Here is a 15578-nt window from a genome sequence, read left to right as displayed (position 1 = left end):
GATGGAGTCCTAACTGCTGACAGGAAAAGAATACATGATATTTTTTTCATAATGTATCTGTTTTCATTGTTTTATTGTGTCAAATTATTTACTACCTGTTGTCATTTGGTTCTTACGCCATATAACTTTTATACAGCATTAAATCTGTGTCATGATGTTAATTAGCATCATCCACAACATAATAACAAATAGCCTTACTCTCTCTGACATCAGTTGCTCAAGATAATTCAGGAGCAGTAAAGTTGGTTTATTCCTTTATTATTACCCAATAGCAAAGAAAGCTTTCATTAAGACTCTCAGAAGTTAAAGTCCCAAAGCAAAGCTCTCCAGTGAATGTTTTCCACTAACTTAAAATAAATTTCTGTGAATATTTATTTCCTACATTATCTCCAACCAAAATGTGCATTTCTATTACAACACTTAATTCCAATTAAAAAAACGTTGAAAGGCTTCCTGCAAAAAACAAATACAGGATATTGGCAAGACTACAAGAATGAGGTAAAAACTACTGAAGACAACAAAATAATTTTCTCCTGACTGTGTAGGATAAAAAGGGAAATATATTTCTTATATGACACCAGCAATAAGTCTAGGTCCAGCAGAGAATAACCAGAGCTATTCAGTGTTGACCTTTGAATCCTTATACTGTTAAAGTAGCTGAAAAATTATACAAAAGGACAAAAATGACCAGAATCAAAGAACTCCTCCTGCCATACCTACCCACAACCAAACTGACCAGCTCTTCTCATTTTTGCAGTTCCTCCAAGTATTTTCCCCCCGTATTTGCCTGTTGTCGACATCTGGCCGACTGCTCGAGCTCGGCCGCGCCAGGCTGTGATCCAACCTCGGGGGGAAGCTCGAGGTGCCCAAGTGCCCTTAAGCACCCAGTCCTCAGAGGCTTGCTGTCCTGCCTGTCACCAGGCTCGGAAACAAACCCAGCGTCAGGACTGCCGGGAAACTCAGAATGAAGGTTAAATGTTATCATCTGAAGCCACGGAAAGTCACAGATAATGTACTCTTAAATACACCTGAGCTCTGCCTCAGAGTCCAAGCCACCCTGCAAGGCACACGATGACTTTTAGACTAACGACTTTTCCTAAAAAACACTGAACCCTGCAAGTATTAAATTTTTCCAAGGGTACATGAGGAACTGATAGTGGCATCCAGGTCCTTCTTTATGGCAGCTACAGCTGCCAGGAACAAGAGACGCACTGTCTAGGCTTCCTTGTCAATCCTCAGAGGCCACTCCTAACCTGCAAATCCTCCAAAATATTAATTACAGCCAAGACTAAGTCCTCCAAGAGCTTCCCTGTTTCTTCATCATATCGGGGCTGTTTCCCTGCCATGATGGCGAGGCACAGGACCCACTCTCACCCCAGTGCTGCTCCCAGCCCTCCCCAGGCAAGCACAGCATCCAGGTGTTTCCAGCAAAGCCCACAGAGATATAAAATATAAAAGGCAGTAGCATGTGCCTGACCCAAGAACAGAGCGTGTCAAGTCACTGCTGCTTGTATATTATTGCAAGGCAATATATTTTTACATGATTGTATCGTAGGATGAGTCCAGACACACACACCCCACACAAACTCCATCAAAATCCAACAGTTCTTTTAGATTGGACAAAACCCAATTCTCACCATCAGTGGTGAGCGTGTAGATGGTATAAAGCTGGGGAAACTGGACATCCCCTGGCCAGAACCCTCAGGCATACACCCTGTAGTTTAGACAACCACCAAAATAAACATTTGGAAAAACTGAACTCCAGTGACCCAGTAACGAAAAGAATAAAAACTCTGAAGAGCACCTGGCCTCAGGCTGCAAAATCCTTCTGTATTAAAAAACAAAAATAAAAAATGTCACCACTACCTCCCCATGTGACAGCACTGAAGACAACCCCGTTAACTGGAATTTCACGTCCCGAGACACTAACATCATTATTTGTTGTCAATCTATTTTGATTCTGCAGTTTACATCTAGGAGTGAAAACCCAGCCCTGGGTAACTCAGGGTACACTACTCTGTAGTCTGTCTGTCCGTCCTACAACCCATGCTGGTTTCAGTGTTCTTGTGACTCCCACACGACAACCACCAGAGCTGTCTCCAGACCACCTCTCCCTGTCACCCCTAACTACCACCACCTTAACATCAGAACTACCGAAGTCGGCCCACTTGGATTACGAATTCACTAGGGCAAATATAAATAAGTAAAAAAATAAGAATCCATGACAAGTTTTACTTGCAAAAGCAAACACAACATCCATTTACAGCGGCGATTTCCTAAAATAAATTGTATACATGCTACCATCTTCCTTCCTCTGAGGAGCGGTTAACTCAGAAAGGTGAAGTTACACAAGCACATCGCTGTTTGGTAAGGGAGACCCACGCGCTGACTTCACCAGAAATAGCTATTGCGCTCCAAAGTAACCTTTAATACTGGTAACTGTTTGAATTTAAATTTCAAATAAATTCAGATGAAAGATTAAAGAAAGAATGTTGTTTTGCCTTTCCCGCACTGTGGAGATGCTTGTCTTTTATAAGGAGGGAGCCCATAAAAATAACAAGGGAGAAGATTTACACCCAAGCTCCTCAAAAAAAAAAAAAAAAAAAAAAAAGAATGAATTACTGATTTTTGCAGCTACTTAGTGGAAGGAACAGATGGTTACAGGCAATAGTATTGACAACTTAACAAGCTACCACCCCCAAAGGTGAGCTTCTAAGTCTGTTCTAAATTCAAGAGTTAAAAAACATTACAGCTGAGACCATCGCTCTCGGGGGAAGCGGAGAGTTTTAGCCAGTCCCACGGCGCTTCAGAAATTTGCTTTACTCACTGCCGCGTCCTGCCCCGGCCCTCGCCGAAGGGCTGTGACTTCCCAAAATGTCCCGACGTGGTTGCCTGCAGCCATCTGCCCGCCCCGGAGATGAGCCTGGGCAGTGGCGAAGGCAGGCAATGCGGATTACACAGTTCTGAGTAAAAGCAGAGCTTTCGGTATTTGTTAACCAAACCAAAGCCACTTCTGAGGAGAGAAAAGCCAGGCGTGACGTCCCAAAATGCCTGGGCACAGAGAGAGGTTCCAGGAATTCAAGCCCCTCGGAACCTCTGCCTCCATGAGCACAGAGGATGGCCCGTGCCCCTCACTCATACACCCACAGGATGTAAGTTTCTACAAAAACACCCAAGAAATCCCTTCTCCCAGCTCCTGTACATCTCCAGCAACTGGAAATAATCAACCAGTCCAGTCTCAATCCAAGATCAACACACTAATTAAAACATTAACTTGTTAAATACATTCCAATGAAGTTATCTTTGAATTTCTGCTGGAGAAGTCCAGCAAACTACTACAGAACAGGCATAACACACGCAGCGTCGAAAAAACTGTCAGAATACCCGAGTTCTCAAGCACCTAATTAAGCCAGTAATGAATTAGACTGAGCCTGCAAATCTCAGCCCTTGTTGTCTTGTTCTTCTAAAATTAAAGCTCTGCCAAGAATTTAACCAAGGGAACAGAAATAATGATAACGTCTAGTCTCCGTCTTCACGCTCGACATTTAAGACTTACTTTTCAGAAGTATTTCCTGGTTTTATCAGAAGTCCCCTTCCAAAGAATATCAGTAAAGCATATCCATCAATTTTGGATTTGTTTGCAATAATAAAAGGTTCCCCCTTTTACACGTACACAGCAAAGGAACGGGCTGCACCTGCCTGTTGCGGTGTCAGACACTTTGGTGGTTCAGTCAAACCACCTTCCATGCAAGGTTTGCATAAAATTCACACTCCAGTTTGTCCTGCCACTTTACACCACCAAGCAACGATTCCCACCTGGAGGGCGTCAGGCTGCTGACTGGTACCTGTCGGACACGGACTGTCCCACCTGCAGCTCCACTGAAGATGTCCAAGTCACTGATGCATCTCCCTTGACATTCACGCAACAGGAACCCATTCCCCCAAACACCAAGAACTATAAACCCCCCTTAGAAAACTTGAGGATTTGAGTGTAAAAATCACCAGGCTCACAATTACCTACACTATTATTTAAAAGAGCAAAAGATAAGGGAACAAGAACCTCCTAAAGTATTATTCATTCAAGAACTACAACAGTGAATCTGGTCTTATCAGCAGGCCTTTGGTCTGCAAGCTCCTTAGGGTAGGAACAGATTGCACACCTCTTGATGCCAAATGCATCATCTGCACTTAATCATAGCATGATGGATATCTTCTGAAAACAAGCAATTTCAGCCATATTTTGTGTAATCCTGCCGTTTCACTCCAAAGCCTGTCATCTCGCATCCAGGGTGTCACTTCCTCAGGGCGGAGACCGTAACTGCAGTCTCTTTCAAGAATATACTTTGGTGCTACACAAAACACTCATAAATAAATAAAACCATCATACCAAACACTGCATCTCGCTTCTTCAGCGAGCGTTTCTGCATCCAGAAGCCTCCTGCAATGTGACACACCAGAACCTGCCAGAGAGCACTCTTAGTTTCGGAAGAGGTCGCACCCAGGAACGCCGTTGCACAAGGATGGAAGCGGCAACCAGCCGCTTACGCGCCAAATAACCTACCGATTGCCCTCCCAAAATCCTGCCTCCGTGTGTCACCCGGGCTGTGTGTCTCATCGGAATCCTCCCTCGTGAAATAACAGACTCTGCCAGTTACTGGAAATGATGATCCTGTGCACCGACTACACTACGAGTTTGTTTTAATGAACCTGCTCCTAAATGCAACTGTGATTTATTTTTAAGTGTAGGGTACATTAACTGATACAAATCTACAAAATCCTAACTCAAAAGTACACTTTTTTAAAAATGAGGATTTTTGTACTCATAATGCATCCCCTTTGGAGAATAATTTTATTCAAAAATGAGTAGCGGGAATATCTATTTTTCTTCTTTTTAGCTAATTATTGCTATGGCTTTGTCTAGTTCTAAACTAGGAAGAAGGACAAGTGTTGCATTTGGTTGTGGATTGTTCTTACCAAGAACTTCCTTCTATGTCATGGTGAACACACGGATCTGAATTACACCCAAAGAAACAAGTCAGGCAAGACATTTTTCCAAGAAGCTTCTGCTTAGCTCAGATCTGTTCATTAAAGGTGCTGTACTGTGCACATGGGCCACGTTAGCTCATTAGCAATGGAAAGGTTAGTGAAAGTGAATTAATGTAAGTGCTCCACTCTCTCTAACATCTGACATGCAAGTAAGGAGCTTCCCTACCTACACTTCTCCTAAAAGGTACGTTCAAATTGAGGGCATGTAGGTGGCATCTGCCAAAAGTGGCATGTGAATAACATTGGCAATTTAACAAATTCTGATAAAATACAGAGAACTGTAAAAGCAGCAATTCAAACACTCAAATCAAATGCGTATGCTGAGATTACATCTGAGAATCCAGCTTTTTCATTGGGGCAGGAAGGAGGATTTTAAAGCTCTTTTCTGTAGGTCTCAGCGGTGTTTTGTGTCCAAAAACTCAAGCCCCCTTCAACCCACAAAGAAATCTAGGTTCACAATAAAGCCACCTCTGTTTTACCTTTGCTTATGGTGAAGATGCAGCTTTAAAAATTAAATTTAGATTATTTAACGTCAGTGCTACCCATTACAGAGCACGAAACGGACAAACAGAAAATCTTACTGCTCCGGAGGGGCACAGATTGTGAGGACCCACCTCACATTCAGGCAGGTACAACAGTGTACGAGCACGGGGCCAGAGAGGAGCCCCGGGTAGGAAACGCTCCCCACCGACCCACCTCCCCTCCACCCTGGTCACAGCCTTTCCCGGGCTGAGCCACGCACCAGCACAAACTCAAACCGCCTCGTTTGAGACACAGCGAGCAAACCCGCACCTCAAAAGCCACCCAGCTGCTTTAAGGCACTCCCAAAAATCTGCATTTTTTTTTTTTTTTTTTAAAGAGAAAGGGCTCCACCATTTCAGGGGTGGGGCGAGGACCACAGCAGAAGTCAGTCAAACCCACAAGCCGCACAGCTCCACTTCTTTAATGTTACATGAGACTATTAATTCCACTTGCACATGGTTTCCCCCTCCCCTCTCCAGGCCCTGCTTCATAACACATCAGCTCCTCGCCCCGAAAGCCAGCATTTCCGTACCCTACCCCAGAACCACCTGGAAAGCCTCCCTGCTCGGCTCCGACCGACACGCTGAAGAAAACACGTACGCTGCACTTCTGTTATCTTCCAACCCCTCTAATTAGGAAGGGATAAGAATTGCAACACGTGGAAAAAAGCCAGAAAGCTCAGAAGAACACTTCCATGCAAAGAAAGATCTTCCTTGTGGAACGCTAAGTTCTATTTCCCCCCAAAGCAGTAAAAATTGAAAACTGTATATGAGCACATTTAAAAACATTAATAGCAAAAACACCAAGCAGTTAAGTAAAGTCACGTTCCACCTAAACAACGCTACCGTTATTGCAGCATCTGACTTTCCGAGGACAATTCAATCCTGGAAGCATGTATTGTAATTGCTTTTCCACTACGGGCCTCAGCTTTACAATTGTATCCTTCTCGGGAGGTCAGAACAAGGCACGGCTGCCGCTCGGAAAAGCGATTCTGTTTAGTGGCTCTACCTTATTCGTTCTTTTAATCTTACACCTACATATTCATTATGAACTCCGTGAAATAACCAGTGCCAAAATCACCATCAAAAGCCGCTGCAATCTCTCGGCTGCTCAGCGAAAGCCTTGACCCCTCCGCTTCCCTAATGAAGACGTCGGGAAAGCGTGGATGGCACCAGCTGTTGGATCCGGCACTGGGGACGGGCACTGGGGACCAGCCGAGTCACCCAACCCCGGTCCGAGCCCGGTGCCATGCAGCTGCTTCTTGCTGTCAACAAGTAAAAAGAAGCAGCCGCGCTGAACCCGGCTCCTTGCGGGCAAACCGTTCAAAACAGGTTAGCGAGAGAACATCCGTCCTACTCGTCGTGGCACGAGCGCTGTCGTGTCGGAGCCGCTCAGGCTAACGTGAAGCCGGCATCTCACGCCATCGACTGAACTCCCTTCTTCTCAACCCGTTTAGATAGGGCCTGTGCGGTTATTACTACAGAAAGCTGGGGGAGGGAAACCAAAACAACCGAACACAAAAACACGAGTCTGTTTTAGAGAACTCAGGGGTAGCGATGTTTGTAGCAACTCCTGAATTTCGCAATAAAGGAGCCATCTACCCAAATGGAGAAATCTCAGACTTTCATAACACTTCCTGCAGTGGAACAGCCCTCTGCTCCTCCCCACAACATACCGTGGTGTTTCTGGTCCTCCAGCTGCGCCAACACAACTCCTTCTGGGTCAGCAGATCATGCCACAAACAATTCACATAAATCTCTAAATATTTCAAGTTTATTTAAACGCAGAGTATCCTGGTGATCAGGTTAAGAGCGCACCATCACAAACAGTGGTGTTGGAACGTGAGATGGGAACGAGCCACCTCCCAGGGACAGAAACACCCTGCATCGGGTTTGCAACCGAAGGGAACAGCACAATGGACGCCCTCCGAGTCCCCTTCCAGCACCGAAGCTTTATTTTCATTAGCAAAGCTACAAAACGTGGAATAGTATCATCAGAACAGAGCCAGCCCAGCAGGATCTCACTACAAAGGTAGACCTGGTCCTGGAGATCGGGCTCCTCAGCCTCCTTCAATGGGGAATGCAGGCAGCATCCCTTACAGCAAGTTACATGCTGGTACGCACAAGTCGCTCGAGGGGGGGTAGAAAAAAAAACCCAAAACCACCATTTTTTTGCCCAAGTACATTTTCACTCACAGGTTTACTGCAAAGGCAATCTCATTCTCAAAGCCATGAACAGACAAGTGACAAAAGCCGAGCACTTCCACGATAGAACACCTTCTCTTCAGAAGGTGGCACATCAAGGATCTGCTTTTATAATTATTGCCTTCAAGATGAGAGCTTTTTACTGAAGCTTGGGCCAGACACTAATTCCCTGCAGTCCTTGGGCTATTGTGAGAACAGCATAAAATGCACTGGCAGATACGCGTGTGATAAACTCCAGTGTCCCTGTACGCTGTAGCCCTCCCGCCAGCACAAAACCTATGAATTCATCTCTACAGTTTCAGAACATACCGGATTTGGGTAATTTTTTTTCAGCCAACACTGGAGGATTCTGCTGTTCTCTTCCCCCCCACACACACTGTAGCAGGACAGGAACGGAGGTATTAGACCCCAGACAATATGCGTTTTAAGTGATGCAATAGTCTGTCTTTGCAGAGCAGTGGATAGGAACTTATTTTACTGGAAAAGGTCACTTAACCATCATCTCTCAGGGCTCACAAAACGCACAAAGCAAAATCACTTTTTTTTCGTTGTTTTGTTTCAGAAGTCAGAGAAACATCTGACTTCATAGTAATTCCTTCTACACAGTGTGAATGTTTTGTCACATCATATATCCTCAACCTTCATCTGTCAAGTTTTTCCATCCACGGTTTCAGCTAGACCCGTAATCAAAATAGCATGGCTTTTATATAAACAAAGCACAAAACATCCAGAGAGAAAAAGGGCTAAAGATGGAGAGAAGCATACGTGGCAAACTTTTCTAAAGGGCAGCTACCACAGCGATGCGGTGCATAATTTAAGCTCTCAGTAATAATCCTAAAAGATATTAGTGGCCAAAAGGCAGGTGATGCAAACAAAAGGCCCTGGAGAGATGCAGTCTGCCATAATGCCCTCTAATCTGCCAGGAAGCAAGTCATTTTGCCCAGTGGGCAACTACACTATGCAAATATGTTGGAATGTTTAGTTTTCTTTTAAGTGAAAGGTACTGCAATTAATATTATCCTGTTTTTAAAAGTAAGGTTTGCATTCAAAAAAAAAGCAAAACACCGTTTACTTCAAAACTCGGAATGAAAAAATCCTCATACCACACTATGAAATGTGTGAAACCAGGTAGTAAACAACCTGGTTTATAATTGACGTTAAGATTTAGCTCGCTTTTTCAGTGGACTACAGAGGGTCCATTAAGGAAAGAGTTACTGCACACTACAGCAAAAGGTCTCACACTTGATACACTTTAATTACTTAGCTGCAGCAGGGGAGAGTTACTGATGCCTAGTCTGTTTTGTTTCACCGTGAAAGGCTTCTACCGCTATTAATATTCACCAAGGGAAAATGAAATAACGTCTTCTCTCCACCTGAATACCTTGGCATTATTATGGACAAACTAAATACAAAGATATTTATTTTTTTTCCCAGGACAAAAGAAACCTACCAGCTTGCAAAGCCACCTGATAGAGCAGACCTTTATTTCTACCTAGAGTAAGTCTCCTTCAATAACAGCCTTTATCATAACAACAATTTCAACACAAATAATCCTGTTGCGGCATAAACCAAGAGGTCAGCCAAGCGCCCCAAGCCCCACGGCAGAAGAACACGCTGTAGGTTATCCATGGAGAGCCTTCTCCGTAGCACGTTTGTGGACGTGCCGGGGATGACCTTCAGCTCTGCCCTGCGGAGCTTCCCCTCGGTACGGCTGCCGTGACACAGGCTGTAGAGCCCAGCACAACAGCTCGTGTTCAGCCTGTAACACACCCAACCGCCAGCACCGCAGGAACCACGGCAAGAACAAACTCCTTCCCCACCACCATCTACAACATTGTGCTTTCCAGAGGACGGCACCCACCCCTCTCATCCTCTCTCAAAATGCTTAGGCAAAAATATCTTTTCCTGCCCTTCCCCCTCCCCCCCCCCCCCCCAATCAAATTCCACTCCAGAAAAACCTATTATTTCTACATCTGCTAATGCTACCGAAAAGTTGAATCCTAACACTGAATCAAACTGTAGTCTCAGCATATTGGGAGGTTTCTCTGCCCAAAATGAAACATAGGTGCCATCTGTTTCAATTATAACTAATCACAAGGAAACGTAACATTGTGAAACCGGCACTTTTTTAATAGACTTTTTTTTAAAAAAAAAAAAAAAAAGACATTTTGAAAATGAAGAGAAAGAAAGAGGACCGTGATATACTAGAAGTAGGAAGCTATTTAATACTCGGCAGTCAGCAGCACCAAAGAGCCAGGCATTCTGCTGACAAACCAGTGCTGGAACTGCCCCCACAGGAAAGTTAACTTTCGCTTTCACTGAAGTCAGGGAAAAACTTGCCACATTTGAAGCGATATGAAAGTAAAAAAGCATCTCAGAACTGAAGACTTTTCCTAATATATTTTTGGGTATTACCTTTAAGTTACTCCATGAAAGTTTGCAATTTTTACCTTCAAATTTCAAAAAATAAAAAGAAAAAACCCCACAAACACATCAACATGGGCACAAGCACTTGTTAGGTAATAAAACAGAAAATTTACACAGAAGCAAGGTAAATATTTACCGATTCCATAGTTGAAAGCTGTTGTTAGCAGGACATATATTAAAATCCAACAGAGATGTGTCCCAAAAACGCTGTGTAATCTGAAAAACACAGGAATTAGTTCGTTAGAAAATTAAAACACAATTTAATTTTATTCACAAGCAGCATGCTATAGTTGAGTAAATGGAGCCTACTAAATACAAATCCTTGCCTAATCCAGAAATAAACTTTCTGATAACGAGTCTGCACAAACAGAAGAATAAAAGACATTGTGGAAAGCTTAGCAGAGCATCAACCAGAGTTCCACAACTTTTTGATAACAGTTTAAAAAAAAAAAAAATTACTTGTCTCAAGGTTTCTGTAACTATCTGTGTGGTTTTACAGTCATTTTATTTATGAAAAAAAGGTATGTCACCCCCCCAACTGTGAGCAACTCATGAAGCGAGAGACCACGCAGGGAAGGAGTGAACTGCCCACGTCAAGCTCCCAGGTGCCCAGTGCCAGTAATTCACTTTCTTGACCAGCATAGGTGGAATCACCCATGACACAAACACTTTCTTTTTAAGCCTACCTTCGGATCCTTGCTCTGAGTAGCAGTTAATCTATTACAAACCTCTAACTTTTTCTTTCTATATTTTTAAACAGCCCTTGCTGCACCTTTCAAGGATATTTTTCCAGCTGCAAATTCCCGAAATGAAATTCCCGACGTCAGGCAGGAGTCAGCAGGAGCTCTCAGCACCCAAGGCAAAGGGGAATTACATTCATTAACCGGGTGACTGAACTGGTACATGAAAGGGTTGGCAGACGATTCCAAGCCCAAACCCCAGCACCTGAACTCCTCACGGTTTCTCACGGCCGAGGAAGGCTGAGCGGGGTGGCGTGAGCAGTCCCGGGTGACGGTCACGTCAACGCGGGCAGGAACCCGACCTGCCTGCGCAGCCTCGGGGGATGCACTAAACCTGGCTGATGCCAGGAGTCACCCCACGCTGCCCGGCGAGCACGTTTGCTCGGAAATACGTCTCTCTCCCAGCCGGAGCAAACCAGTCTGCTCCACATGGGATCTCCACACAAGTCACCGTGGTTTTGGGGGTGACCTAGCTGGCTCCCTGACTGCAGAGGGGACACGTTTCAGACAGCACAGCTCGGTAGGAGCCCGTATGAGCAAGGGCAAGCCTGAACTACAAATAAGCATGTTTGAGGGTTTGCAGTGTGGAAAACCAGAGAGCTTGGGCAAAGCCACATGTAAAACACTGTCTTATCCCAAGTTATTTTATGTCTACGATGAACCAAAACACCTCCAGATATCTGCTCAGCGTTAGCAGGTTCTCACTTCTACTTGTAAGGGACCTGTAAATATGGGAAGAGTCAACCTATGCTCTAAGCAAAACCACAGAACTTCTTCAAAACACGCATTAGATGTGCGATAACAATGCCCGAGCTCCTGCTGCACTTCCACAGTGAAGCAGCTCAAGAAAGGAACTTTATAAAATGAAACCAGCTGATGATGCACTGCAGACTACAACTGTTAGAGCTCAGCTGTGCCAGCAGTGAGTGACCTGGAGCGCAGGCACTGGGCATTCCCAGTCCGACAGAAGGTATTCCAGTCTGCACAGACCAGAATAAAGGTTAAAGGGTTAATATCCAACTCCACATACTGCTCGCTGCCAAATTCCCCACACAAAATCCCATGTCCAGTGTGATCTCTAGACTCTCTAATCCACCCTGAGCGACACAGCCACCAACCCCTCTTCCGGCTGACAATGGAAAATCTGGATTTCTTCCAAATTACCTTTTTTCCTAAAAGGAGAACGTCTAAAAACCAATTTTAAATATAAAACAAGAAAATCAAAATACATAAAGTTAAAAGTTTGGAACTACAAAGCACGTTCTTTCCAAAGCTAACTACTACTTTTATTTGCTTGCTCCGTTTCCAGTTGCCCCATAAAAAGTGCTAAATATTCCTCAACTCACACGGACCTCCTTATATCCGAGGACCTTCACATACTGGTCTTCCTACTCCTCCTAATAACACTCTCCTTCTTGTGTTCTTTTCCCAAAACCTCTCACACCGATTCCTTTACCGTGGAGGTCCTTTGGGGCAGGAACTACTACTTTTTAAACCTTGTTTTAATCTATTATTCTTCTCCCAAATTCTGCCTGCACGGCTCCAAGGCCCAGCTCCCTCGCAGCACGCTCCAGAGCGCAGCGTTTCCTTAAACAGCAACAGATTTAGTTTCCTATAACATTTTCACAACTTCGCAGTCAACAGGACTCGCCTTAGTAGAGCTCGTGACACGCAGCTCAATTTTATACTTTATTGCTGCTCGTCACCTGACAAACCGCTTCTCCACCAGGACGGTTTTTAAAGAACCGCCCAGGAGAGACCCCGAGGCAAACGGGGACAGAGACAGAGTGGAGGAGACTGGGAACCTTGGGAAAGCCTCCTTTGTTTTGAGAAACTTTCACTCCCTGGTGAAAAGCTGGGTGGAAGATGTCCAGATCAGCAACGCAGCTGCATCCAGGGTAGAGCTGCCACCAACTAAGCCAAGGAAAGTCTTAGGAATCCCAGTGAAAAGGAGCAGGCCAAAGTAAAACCAAAAAACCCAAAGGAACACACAAGGGCACATGGTCCTGACTCAAAGAAAGCAAATCCTGCAGCAGGTAAACTTCTCCAGACAAGCAAAAGGGAAACAAATTAAAGTCTTCTGACTTTTTTTTTTTTTTTCTTTCAAAAGAGCAAAGGAGATAAAGACATTCAGCTACCTCCTGGTTTTTTTCCAAGGAAAGGGAGACCTGGGGCACTGAAGGATCCCTGATGGGGAACTACAGCCCTATGGCATACGATGACAACACTCACACAGCATCTTTTCCAGCACAGTTCCCCTACTCCTTTTATACTCTTCTCCTCCACAACAAAAGTCACATCTCTAGTTAGAGCTGCCCCCTTAAACAGCGATAAAAGATTCACTGGGGAGGGGGGAAAAGCTGAACTTCCAACTACATTATCTGGAAAATCAGTAGTGCTACTTGCTGACATTAGCAACTACGATCAATTGCGAACTAAATTATTGTAGAAGTCTACAGAGATCCTGTCCCATGACACACTGATACACAATTTTGAAGACCTATTTACATCTGCCTCCTGGCCTACATATAGCAATTTTATTCATTACTTCGCTCACATGTAAAATATACATTAAGTATCATAACACTGAAATAGTGACCACATACGAGCCACGTAACTTTCACAACAGAGCAAACCATTCTTAAGGAAATGGTTATCAAATTACTTACGAAGCACAGCAAGTACTTCAGTGGCAGATGCCCAATGCACAGACCTTGGGGCAAAACCTGGCTGGTAACAGGCACTGGGGTCACTCGCACGCTATTCCTGTTGTGCGGAATCCAACATTGCAATTTACAACTAACTTTCCTTCCAAAAGACCAAATTATAATTAATAACGTTAGACACATTTATCCATCCAATTTTCTTAGCTTTAGTCCGATGAAAACGTATCGCTTCACAAAGAAACATTATCATCCCTGTTTTCCCTTCTGTGAACTGACACCACTGACCGACGGACAACGCTGGGACGCGGGTCACGCTGGCTGCGGCCACGCAGAAACCATTCTGCAACGCGAAATGGCAGAGATTAATTTCTCCTTTGCGTTGAAACAGTAGTATAAATACCAAATAATTAAGTGTGCAAGGTGATCAGATTCTGCTTTAAAACAGGCTCAGTCTTTTAAGACCTGCGATGCTTTATTTTATATTAACATGAAGTAATTTGGAAACTGTGGGTAAGCAGACAGTTCCATCTTAAAAAAAAAAAAAAGTGTTTCAACCTCTAAGTTCTCCCACCAACTTCTGCTCTTTAACACGTAGTCCTCAGCAGTTCCCCACTGATTAGTTATTGATTCCTCTTGCTGCACTCACAGACAGATCAGTGAACTTCAGATTTAGAGCACACGGTGCAACTTTTCCTAACACTCACTGAAAAAAAAAATGGGAATTAAGTAATTCAAACTTCTTTAATAAAAGGGCATCTTGTAACTTTACAGAAATCAGTATTTGAAGATGGAAAATGCTTTACAATCACAAGATGCGACCTGAAAACACCATTACACTTGCACTGAGATCAACTAGAGACTATTTATTTACATCAAAGCAGTTGGGGCAGGCAGTTGAGATCTGGCAGGGGAACACTAACCGGTTCCAGCAGCGAGGCAGGAGGTGGCTTCACAGACTGATGTCAGCGATAAAATAATATAACTAGACCAGGAGTCACTTAGAAGGGCCTCTGTGAACAACATGTTTAATCTTGAACAATCTTATACATCTAGATACTTCTAAATTTGATAAACTGAATGCTGAAAGGGTTCTACCTAAACCTCAAATTTACAGGGAATAGGAAAGAAGCTCTTTGCTGAAGTTTCATTTCAAACAATCAAGAAGCCAAACTCCCCAACAAGCAACTACATTTTTCCTTATTATTGCTTCTTTGAAGCAAAAAGTAAAAAGCTGTATTTTGATTTAAAGACAGGCTTGCATCAATTCAGATTTTACAGTGATCCAGAACTAAGCAGCATAACAGGATACCAGGACGAGATGTAGATTCTGGTTTAGACCAACCTCTGAATGGGAAAAAAAAAAAAAAAAAATCTCTAGGGAGCAGGACTGCTTTTTTCCACAGCAGTCATCTGCTTCCCTCGAAATAATTTCAGGAAGAGACAGAATTTCAATGAGGCATCTCTCTGAGGGCTTCAGTAAAAATATACACTGGGGAACACACAAGACGCCAATGAGCTTAGGCTTTCAAGATAAGCTCCACTACCTCAGATGCAGAACTCGAGGAGGTACGAGTACAACACATTTGGAGGGAGGGGAAATCTAGAAATATTTTCCAAGGAAGTCCATAGGCACGGTCAGAACAACTCGGCAACGCTGCCTGCACAGCTTTATGCGGCACCTTGTACACAAACACTCATCTTTTACCCTGCTGAAATGATGAACAAGACTTATTCTCAGAAATTGTAAAAATCACATTACAATTCAAGAATCTGAGAAAACGGAGGTGGGAGGGAGAACCCACAAGCAACCAGTACTACAAACTCCACATACTTATTATCAACGACATGTCTTCCAGGAATCACAGAATGATATGGGGTTGGAAGGGACCTCTGGAGATCATGCTCCCTGCCAGAGTGGGTCAACCCAGAGCACAGGAACATGTTCAGGTGGGTTTTGAATGTCTCCAGAGAAG

The 15578-nt window shown here is 43.9% G+C and overlaps 1 protein-coding gene across 1 annotated transcript in view; it reads right to left on the bottom strand.

The window, feature by feature from the left end:
• The window catches only part of ANKRD11 (ankyrin repeat domain containing 11), a 160749-nt gene that overhangs the window by 122538 nt on the left and 22633 nt on the right, over positions 1 to 15578 (bottom strand). The window contains exon 2 of the mRNA XM_074158206.1: positions 10336 to 10415. The gene's annotated coding sequence lies outside the window, so the exon portion shown is untranslated. The remainder of the gene's footprint in view (positions 1 to 10335; positions 10416 to 15578) is intronic.

Source organism: Numenius arquata, chromosome 13, assembly GCF_964106895.1.
Source record: "Numenius arquata chromosome 13, bNumArq3.hap1.1, whole genome shotgun sequence".
In the NCBI taxonomy this organism is placed as follows: Eukaryota; Metazoa; Chordata; class Aves; order Charadriiformes; family Scolopacidae; genus Numenius; species Numenius arquata.
The sequence above is the reverse complement of the archived record's forward strand: the minus strand, read 5'-3'. Positions and strand labels throughout refer to the sequence as shown.